The sequence below is a fragment of the Dromiciops gliroides genome, chromosome 1 (assembly GCF_019393635.1).
Source record: "Dromiciops gliroides isolate mDroGli1 chromosome 1, mDroGli1.pri, whole genome shotgun sequence".
Taxonomy (NCBI): Eukaryota; Metazoa; Chordata; class Mammalia; order Microbiotheria; family Microbiotheriidae; genus Dromiciops; species Dromiciops gliroides.
Window position 1 is genome coordinate 370,953,981 of NC_057861.1, and position 11,024 is coordinate 370,965,004.

Sequence of the window (11,024 nt, forward strand, 5' to 3'; positions counted from 1 at the left end):
CACTCTCCTATTACCTGATTGCAGAACTAGAATCAGAGGGTAGAAGTGTGAGAGAGGTAGGTTTAGGGTTAATATAAGTGAAGAATTCCGTTAAAAATAGAGCACTCCAAAAGTTGAATGGGCTACCTCATACAATAATATCACTGGAAGTATAAGAATGAATATTGGATAGCCTCTTTTCAAGAATGAAGATATGTTTCATCTTCAGTGGGGTACAATGTGGGGCATTGAGGTGGCACAGTGGATACAGAGACAGACCTGGAGACTTACAGGCCAAGAAGGTTGAGAACAAGTCTCTCTTTAAATCATACCACTTAAGACCCCCTGAGGTTTGGGACACTAAATCCTGGAAATAGTGCTCTACTATAAGAAGGAGTTAAAAGCCAAGAAATAGGCAGGCAAGATCAGCAGGCAGAAAAATCAGCAGCCCATTGAAATTTTCTTTGGCGATAAGGTAAATGAAAATACACCCTCAGAAGAAGATAACAAAGCTCCTACATCCAAAGCTTCCAAGAAAAATATGAATTGGTCTCAGGCCATGTAATTGCTCAAAAATGACTTTGAATATAAAGTAAGAGAGGTAAAGGGAAAAGTAAGAGAGATAGAGAAAAAAATGGAAAGAGAAATGACAGAGATGCAGGAGGGTCATGAAAAAAAGTCAACAGCTTGAAGTCAAATTGGCCAAATGGAACAGGAGGTACAAAAACTCTCTGAAGAAAATCGCTGCTTAAGAATTGGGACAGAACAAATATAAGCTGACGACTTTATGAGAAATCAAGACACAATAAAGCAAATCTAAATTATATATATAGATATATCAGCAATATCAAATATCTCATTGGAAAGCAGCTGACCTGGGAAAATAAATCCAGAAGAGATAACCTGAAAATCGTTGGTGATAGACCTGGAGTCAGGAAGAGATCAAATCTGCCTTCAGACACTTGCTACCAGTGGGATTCTGGCCAAATCACTTAACCCTCTTTGCCTGACTTTCTTCATTTGTAAAATGATCTGGAGAAGTAAATGGCAAACCATGCAGTATCATTACCAAGAAAACCTTAAATGGGGTCACAAAGAGTTGGGCAAATCTCTGAATTACAACACCAAAACCAAATGAATTGGAATTGACTTGCTAATAACTTAGATACCTTCAAATACTGAGATTCTATGAGGGTTTCAAGTTTAACTTCTCACCAAATGATTCCACATCATTCTTTATACTTGGATGCCAAGTAGATGCACTGATAATGCAATTTCTCTATGATCTTATAGATATAGACACTCCTACAAGTGATAATGAATACTTAATAAATACTGACTGACTGATCTAACCTCCTCTATGTCTGTTCAACTTATGCAACTCTTCTTCATGTTTTCTTTTACAACCTCCATAGAGGATCCACTCAATATAATGTGAGTCTTAATTTAAATTCCTTTGACTATATTTGAAAACCAATGGAATACACAGACCTTAATTTGCCATTTCTGTTTGATTAGTTGTTTGAGGCAACTAGGCTATGCAGTCACCAAAGATTTGGACCTAGAATGGAGAAAGGCCTGAGTTTAAATTCTCCCTCAGGACACTTAACAGCTATGTGAAATTAAATAGTAGGGGGTGGGGAGTACAAATGGGGTAAATAGAATGGAGGGGAATAGACAGTTAGTAATAATAACTGTGAATGTGAATGGGATGAATTCTGCCATAAAATGGAAGTGAATAGCAGGGTGGATTAAAAAACAGAACCCTACAATGTGCTGCTTACAAGAAACACATTTGAAGCAGAGAGATACACACGGAGTAAAGGTAAAAGGTTGGAGAACAATATATTAAAAATAATGGGTAGCAATCCTTATTTCAGACAAAGCAAAGCCAAAAATAGATCTAACTAAAAGAGATAAGGAAAGAAACTACATCTTGCTAAAAGGTACGGTAGATAATGAAGTAATATCAATGCTAAGCATGAATGTGCCAAGTGGTATAGCATCCAAATTCTTAGAAGAGAAGGTAAATGAGCTACAAAAGGAAATAGACATCAAATCTATACTAGGGGGTATCTGAATCTTCCCCTCTCAGAATTAGATAAATCTAGTCACAAAATAAATAAGAAAGAAGTTAAAGAGATGAATAGAATATTAGAAAAGTTAGATATGATAGATGTCTGGAGAAAATTAAATGGGGATAGAAAGGAATATAGCTTTTGGGGAGATTTTAAATTTAAAAAAATTAATTTTAAAAAGTCAGTTCAAATGTTACATAAGGTTTTCTTTTTTATGATATTGCAACTACATTTTGAACTCAATAGTATGGGCTTTTTTGTAGAGATTCTTATTTTAAGATTATGTTTTAACTTGTATTAAAATATGTTCTGATATTTTCACAAAAGCAATTCTATACTTAGTAAAAAAAGGTTATTATTGAAATTATTGCATAATTGTATATTTTATTCCGAGTCACAATTTCACAGTTTTTGCAATCATTGTTATCCTCAATTTTAAAATCCATATGAGACTTGGATTATGAGAACTTATCATTTAAGACATTAATTGCCTTCATTCTGAGTTATCAGATGCCAGTTGGCCAGTATGCCATCCAAAGAAAAAAGGAATACATACAAGAACAGACATTGAACTGTCACATGAGGGGAGACATGCATGAAATCTAGGTTCTGCACTGCATTGGGAAAGGCCTAGAAAATGGCTATTGACAAGCATTGAGGTGCCACATGGCACCTGACTTCAATTCCCCCTCCTATATGCCTGATGTCATGGACATTTCAATCCTATGCATCTAATTAAGCCTGACTCAGTTATTTCTCTGTTCTTTTATGGTAACCCCCATAATTATCTCAGATGTCATGATAAATACAATGTTGGATTTGGCCTTGGCATCTGCTACCAATTATATTAGATTCTTTAATTTCTCATAATGGCATGAGGATAATTAGGCAGATGATGCAAAAAGTGATGAAACAAAGATAAATATTATTTTCTACATTAATATCACAATTGTCTTCTCAATTTATAATCCACAGGGGGGAGTGTAGTAATATTAAGTTTTAGAGAATGTTTTCAATTTTTGTTTTTATTATATATTTCATGTGTAACAACTAAGATTCTGAATTTCCTTAGACATGTTTTCTTGAGAACTCCCATTGTTTGATTTGATTATTAGCAAAGCTATGTAAAGTTATGTTAAACTCAATTTTCTAGGAAATTTTTCTGCCTGATTACCAGCATCCACACATCGACACCTGAAAAGATTTCCATTCCACAACTACACCCAGAAGACATCAGTCATCTGAGAAAAGACTTCCAAAGACTTAAATGGACATTTTCCTGTTTTCCTTTTCCACATTGTATACAATGTTTATAATGTCCACTTACTAAAGGGGGTGTCCCCTTTAGTTTCCCGGCTTGTGATGTCCACCTGCGAATAGGGGAGTGCCCCCTTTAGCCTTTGTCAATGCATCGCTAAATTTCTTTTTCTCTCTTTTCATTGACTTTACTTTGCTAGCCATAGGCATCTGTAACATTATTGTTTCATGTGAGGAAACAATGTTTCTTTGTATGAAGCACAGGAGGACTGTAAGAATTGGCATGACACCCCCTGCTGGGAGGAATATAGTGAGCTCTGGCCTGAAAAGAAACCATGTGACTATAGTGTCTTAAGTTACCTTTTCTGGGGTTTTGAAGGTCAGTTCTGCTTCAGGAAGTGATGTTTGCTCTTGGGTTCTGTCAATCAGAGCTACCAACCATTTAGCTTGGAGCTGTGTGTGTGGATGGCCCTCTTTCTGCTTTCTCAGGAGGCTTTTGGGTGGAGCTGAGGAGCAAGTGGGCCTTATGGTAGGAAACTTCAGCAGGGGAACAAGAGACAGGCAGGAAAGTGAGAGCAAGCAAATTTCATACTTGATCCAAGTGTTTCTCTTTACTTACCCCTAATATACTTTAATAAATACTTAATGCTCAAAGATTGGTGCTATACGTTTTCTAAATTAAGGCAACCTCTCATTAGATTTTAGACATCCATAACTAGAATTTTAGACACTTACAGAAGATTATGTCTATGCTCTTTTTTTGATCATCATTTTCAGGTAGTCCAATAATTTTCAAATTACCTCTCCTGGATCTATTTTCCAGGTGAGTTGTTTTTCCAATGAGATATTTCACATTGTCTTCTATTTTTTCATTCTTTTGGTTTTGCTTTATTGTTTCTTGATTTCTCATAAAGTCTTTAGCTTCCATTTGCTCAATCATAATTTTTAAGAAGTTACTTTCTTCAGAGAACTTTTATGCTCCATTTTTAGTTGACCAATTTGGCTTTTCAAGGTGTTCTTTTCCTCATTGACTTTTTCTATCTCTTTTACCCTTTGGCTTAGTGTGTTTTTTGAAGTACTATATTCTTCAGTATATATATTTTTTGTTTTTTCTTTACCAAGCTGTTCACTTTTTTCCCCATGATTTTCTTGCATAACTGTCATTACTCTTTCCTTTTTTTTTCCTTTGCCTCTCTTTATTTTCAAAGTACTTTTTGAGCATGTCCGTGGCTTGAGACCAATGCATATTTTTCTTGGAAGTTTTGAATGTAGGAGCTTTCACTTAGTTACTTTCTTCTGGGGGTTCAATTTGACCTTCCTTGTCACCATGGAAACTTTCGAGGGTCAGCATTTTTTTCTATTTGCTCAATTCCCCAGCCTATTTCTTGACTTAACTCTTTGTTAAAGTGGGGGACTGCTTCTAGGTTGGACGTTACACTGTCCAAAGCTTCAGGGGGGTTTTCACGCTGTTTTCAGAGATACTTCTAGGAATTTGTAAGTTTTTTAGTTCTTCCAAGGTGGTATAATTTTTGAAGAATTATGTTTACTACTCTCCTGTCCTGTTCTCTGGTCTGCAAGTAACCATAGGCCTGCTTTTCTGCCTTGGAACTATTAACAGAGTCCTGCTGTACTGTGGCTGCAAACTTGTGTATGCTTGTGCTCCTCCCCTGCCTGGGACCACCACCAAAGTCTATGACCTGGATCCCAGTATGGGCAAAACAACAGAATTCTGCCTCGGTGCTAGCAAAGAGATCCCCCTTACCATCTGTGGGCTGAGTTTCAGAAGCAGTTGCTTCCACTGCTGATTCCGAGGCTCCAGGGTCCTGTTCCTATTTTGCTAGGCCTGGGGCTAGGTCTGCACTGGCATGTCTTGTGCACTCCACTCTCACCTCAGTACAACAGACCACTCTTGATGACCCTCTAAATTGTCTTTGGCTGGAAAATTATTTCACCCTGTCCTTTTGTGGGTTTTGCTGCCCCAGGAATTGTCTTATGGAATTATTTAAAGGTATTTTGAGTGGTCATGGGGGGAATAAACAGCCCTCCAACTCATCAATATGTTTGAGAGACCTGGGTTACCCTTAACATGGTTTAGGTGGTGTGCTACCTAGGGCATGGGGGCTACATATGCTACAGATTCTTAGAATTAAAGGAGAGAGTTATGTAGATAAGGTAGACACCAAAGGTGAAAAGCAGCCCTGAAAAGGGTTCAGCAGCCCTCAAAACAGAGGAACTAGTCTTTGCTGAACACATGCTCTAGTTCTGTGACATTACTACTTCTTCTATTATCACCTCTAGTATTGTGACTACAAATGTGTTTTATCCACCATCTTTTATGAAGGAACAAGTGTGTTATACAAACCCTTACACATCTTTTTAAATGTTCATCCACTTTTTTTTGTTTCATTCTTAAACTACCAGTATGACAATAAAAAACAAAACAAAACAACAAGAAAACTTTGGAGTCTTCTCAAGGTTTCTTTTAATTTGTCTTCTCATAATTGCTTGATGTCTAAATAAGTATAATGCTAACAAGTTCACTCATTTTCTGTTCATATGATTTTATCAATGGCTATATTAAAAAAAAACACAACTAATGCCTTTTGCTACTCTCTATCTCTTCTTTACAATGAAGTGAAACATTTCCTGGCTGAGGAAATTTTTTACTTTTATATGTTAGCATATAACAAAGAGTGGTACTTAATAAATGCAAAATAATAAAAGTTTTTTTAATTGATCAAGCATTTCCAGGGATATAGTTGTCTTGAGCAGTCCATTCTTTTAAAAAAAAAATAATTGTTAGATTATTCTTTCTCATGCTGATTGAATATCAACCTTTCTCTAAACTCAATACATTAACCTTACTTTTACTGTCTTTGCTTACAAAGAATGAGTAATCACTCTTCTACATGACAAATCATAAAATATTTGCAAGAAGCTTTGTTTCCATTTAACTCTTCTCATTTCTCACTGAAATAACCCAATTCTTTAGCCCAAGCATGCTCATTTATAGACCATTCATCATTTTGGTTGCCATGTCTGAATATAAAATATTTTTGGAGTTGTTTCTATGATACAGTAGTTCTACTGCAGATGTGTATTTTAAGCTTATAGATCACTCATTATGGCCATGTTAGTACTTCTGTGAAAAAGCATATTTGTTTTTGTTCTGAAGTATAATGTTAATTTTGAAGCTAGTGTTTATTTTTACCTTAAGATTTTGATTTTATAGATTTTAATTTCTATAAAAGAATGAGGCTTTATAATATGTACTCCATGGTATTTAATATGTCTGTCTTTTCATTTAACTATTATCTGAATATATATTATATATGTATATATGTATATATATATAATAACTTGTATTAGATGATTGACATGGCTTAGTAAACAAATTTACAATAAAGGTATAACTGTTGATCTGAAAATATTTACTTAGCCTCATAGAATACTTGCTGAATATAACTGAAACAACTGTCATTATATACCAAGTGATTTTTTAAAATCTATGTAGATTCCGCTTATGTGTTTAAATAGCTCATATAGTAGGCCTTTTATCTGCCTGGTGTGATTTGGCTTTGGTGGTCATGGGATGTTTTACCCATTTTTTTCTTTTTATGTTTTGTATCTGAAGGTTAACAAGTTTTAAACTGTGAAATCACTATTCTCTTAGAATATACTATCAAATGAACTTTTATAATACTTTAAGGATTTTTATTCACATAATGAAACATGAAATGAGTTACACTTTGAAGAAAGTGTGTTTCAGATCACAAATTATCTTCCATTTCAAAGTAGGAATAAAAGTGCAGATGCTAGAAAGAAACATAAAAAAATTGGTGCATGAAATAGAATAAAGCAACACCAAGAAGCCAGAGCCACTTTCTTTTTCTCATTGGCGTTAGCATTTCATTTTTACTTCAAACTTATTAGAAATTGCACTCAAACTTCAAAGGGAAAGAAATGGATTGTAGACACATAATGATTATATGGGCTTTCATGGAATGCATGGTGGTTAAATGTTTATTTGATATACACAATTAATCACATGCTCTTTTTGCAGATCAATTTAGAGAACCCTTTTAGTTATCACACCAAACATCGCAGCACTTATTCATTTTTAGTATAGATTCTCCCACTGATATCACGACAATCTTAGTAAATCAAAAGCCTCAGTAATTGAATATTGTAGATGGAAAAAAATGAGTTGTTTTTAAGTCATTCATCAGACATATTCAACTCTAGATTTCTTAAGCAATGTGCCAATTTGAAACTAATGCATGGGTAATTGAGGTCATCACTCTATTTGTGGCTATTCTTTGTTGGAAAATATCCTTTATTTCAAATAGACTTGCTAAACTAAAGACAGAATATAAGGATCAAACTCTATTTCTGAATGACAACATCCTTTACTATTATTATTTTTATTTTTTGAAAATAATTTTTTTGTGTGTGACAATCATTTGAATACTGCTTAATTTTGATAAAAACTTCTACCACTGCACCAAAACATATTACAAAACATATGATAGGTGATGTTTTCCAAGTGATCACTTCTCACACATATTTTATTTATTTAATTATTTTTTTAGCGAGGCAATTGGGGTTAAGTGACTTGCCCAGGGTCACACAGCTAGTAAGTGTTAAGTGTCTGAGGCCGGATTTGAACTCAGTTACTCCTGACTCCATGGCCAGTGCTCTATCCACTGAGCCACCTAGCTGTCCCTCTCACACATATTTGTGAGAGTAGTCAGTCAATAATAATAATAATAATCAATAATAATTTATTAGGCGCCTTTTATGTGCCAGGCAATGAGATAAGTACTCAGTAAACAATGAAAGATAAACGATAGTTCATATTCTTAGGAATCTCTCATACTAATGAGGGAGATAAATGAGAATAGCTATATATAGGATAAGTTGGAAAAAATCCACAGAGAAGTCACTGAAATTCAAAGAGATTGTAAAAGACTTCCTGTAGAAGGTAAAAACTTAACTCACTTGTAAGTGATTATTTCTGTTTCTTATTTGACTTTCTTAAATATGTTAGGTAGTTCTCTAGAGTTCAGACTAAGATATGTTAAACATAGATCTTTGCAATTACTTAATATTTTCTCAGGAAATAGCCTTTCCTTGGAAGTACTTTTTGTTTCTTTGTTTTGGGGAGGCAATGAGGGTTAAGTGACTTGCCCAGGGTCCCACAGCTAGTAAATGTCAAATGCTTGAGGCCAGATTTGAATTTAGGTCCTCCAGAATCCAGGGTCAGTGCTTTATCCACTGTGCCACCTAGCTGTCCCCTCTTCAGAAGTACTTTTGAAGTGGCAGTAGCAGTAATAATGAAAAACAACATAGAAGATTAGAGTGAGAATTGGCCTCAAAGTGAAGAAGAATTGAGTTTAAGATATGCCTTTGTCATATACTTATGGATTGTATGACAGGGGACAAGACATTTTACCTGTCAAAATCCCTAGGGTGTTTTTCTCACTGTGTCCTCAGACAGCAACATTTATCTCTACCAAATAAAAGGGAACAAGCTAGTATGACCCCTATAGAGAAGATTTCAAATAGCCCATTTTTTTTTTCTAGGCAGATATTATGAACTCCAAATACAATAGAAAGATGACCACAATCTCTACCATTGTTCTTTATCATTTTATGGTCACTTATTCTGTGGGACCATGCAGAAGAGAAGAATAGCCTTATCAGGAGCACATAACGCAGGTTTCTTTAAACAAAAAGTCTACTACTCCCCATTTATTTACCTGTAGCTTGAAGTGCCACAAGTATAATTTGCCTTAACAATAAATAGGAAAGGTGCGCCCCTCAAGCTCCCGCTCCCACCCCCGCTCCTGCTCTGTTGCTTGCTCCCGCGCCTTCGCTCCCGCGGGTATCCAATACTAGGACCATGTCTAAGATGGAGGAAGCCAAGCGGCTGAGCAGAAGCGCAGCTGTGGAGAACCACGTGAAGAATAATTAAATGCTGGGGATTTGTAGTGGCTCTACCATCGTCCATGCCATAGAAAGGATAGCTGAAAGAGTAAAACAAGAAAACCTGAGAGTTGTCTGCATTCCTATGTTCTTTCAGACTCGGCAGCTAATACCTAAGAACGGCTTACCCCTAAGTGACCTGGGCCAAGATCTAGAGCTGGATCTGGCTATTGATGGTTGCTGATGAAGTAGATGCTGACTTCAATCTCATCAAAGGTGGTGGAGGCTGCTTTACCCAGGCGAAGATTGTAGCTGCCTATGCCAAATGTTTCATCATTATTGCTGATTATAGGAAGGATTCAAAGAACCTTGGGGACCACTGGGTGAAGGGAATTCCCATTGAAGTCATCCTGATGGTGTAGGTGCCTGTGACCAGGGCCCTGTCTTAGGTGTTTTGGTGGAGTGGCTGAGCTGCTCATGGCTGAGCACAAGGCAGGCCCTGTGATGACAGTGTGATGATGGACAATGGAAACTTTATGCAAGACTGGAAATTTGACCGCATGCATAAAGGGAGTGAAGTGAACACGGACATCAAAATGATACCAGGAGTCATGGACAGGGGTCTCTTTATCAACATTGCCAACAGAGTCTACTTTGGCATGGAAGGTGGCTCAGTTACTGTGAGAGAGAGGCATTCTCACTGACCCAGGCCCCACCTGTCACTGAGGCTGACAAGCTTTAACATTCTTGCCCCAGGACAGGCTGGTTGGAGGGTGGGGTACTCATGAAATGTTGCTGAATGCCTGTTCTTTTTTTTTTTTTAAGGAAATAGAGAAGCACATATATTTTTTCTATCTAAAAATACTCACTGTTTTTAAAGAAAAGAACAAAAACACTTTGATTTCATGTTTTATATGAAAAACTACCAAAAACAACAACAACTAAACAAACATAAACCACCAAAAAACAGGTTTTTGAGTCCTTTACTTGAGGCTACTGATTTCTTTTTCATTTGCAGGGCAATGAGGGTTAAGTGACTTGTGCAGAGTCACATACCTGGTAAATGTCATGTGTCTGAGGTCATATTTGAACTCAGGTCCTTCTGAATCCAGGGATGGCACTTTATCCACTGTGCCACCTAGCTGCCCCCAGAGTCTGCTGATTTCTTATTAAGTTTCTGAGTGTTTACTTTGCTGGGGAATTCCAAAACGTGAGGCACTGTGCCAGCCCAGTTCTTAAAGGGCCGAGCCAGCAGCCCTTGATGCTTTACTGGAATCACTGATTGTCCTCATGCCTTCATTCTTGGTTTATTTTTGAGTTTACATTTTAATAGGTCACAATACATAGTTACACTTTTAGATCAAGTGTGTGCAGAGCCAAATGAAGACCTTGGCAGTGACCTTCATGGATGAGCTATTTTGATCTCAGTACTCATCACCCTTTGGTCAAGGCCAGACCATTACCCCAGACTGGGAAGCACAAGAACCCTTGGCCTTCCTTGCCAAGAAGAACTTTGCCAGCACAGCTCATACTGCTGGGAGCTACCTCTCATGAGGGGGATTTGTTTTCTGTTGTAAACCTTTTTTTTTTTTTTTTGGATTATTTGTTTGCCTTGCTCACCCTACAGTTCATTCTTAGCACAGTTGGGCATCGGATGTCTCATCTGTGTTCTGTGTGTTGAAATAAAACAACTCACTGCCACTTCAAAAAAAAATAGGAAAGTTAGGAAAAAAGGAAATGTGCATTTTTTTGTGGGGGTGGGGTGGATTAAAAGTTCAACTT

At 36.6% G+C, this 11,024-nt stretch overlaps 1 pseudogene; it reads left to right on the forward strand.

The window, feature by feature from the left end:
* The first annotated feature begins 9,162 nt into the window (after positions 1–9,162).
* Positions 9,163–9,946, forward strand: LOC122737184 (annotated as a pseudogene).
* The last annotated feature ends 1,078 nt before the right edge of the window (positions 9,947–11,024 follow it).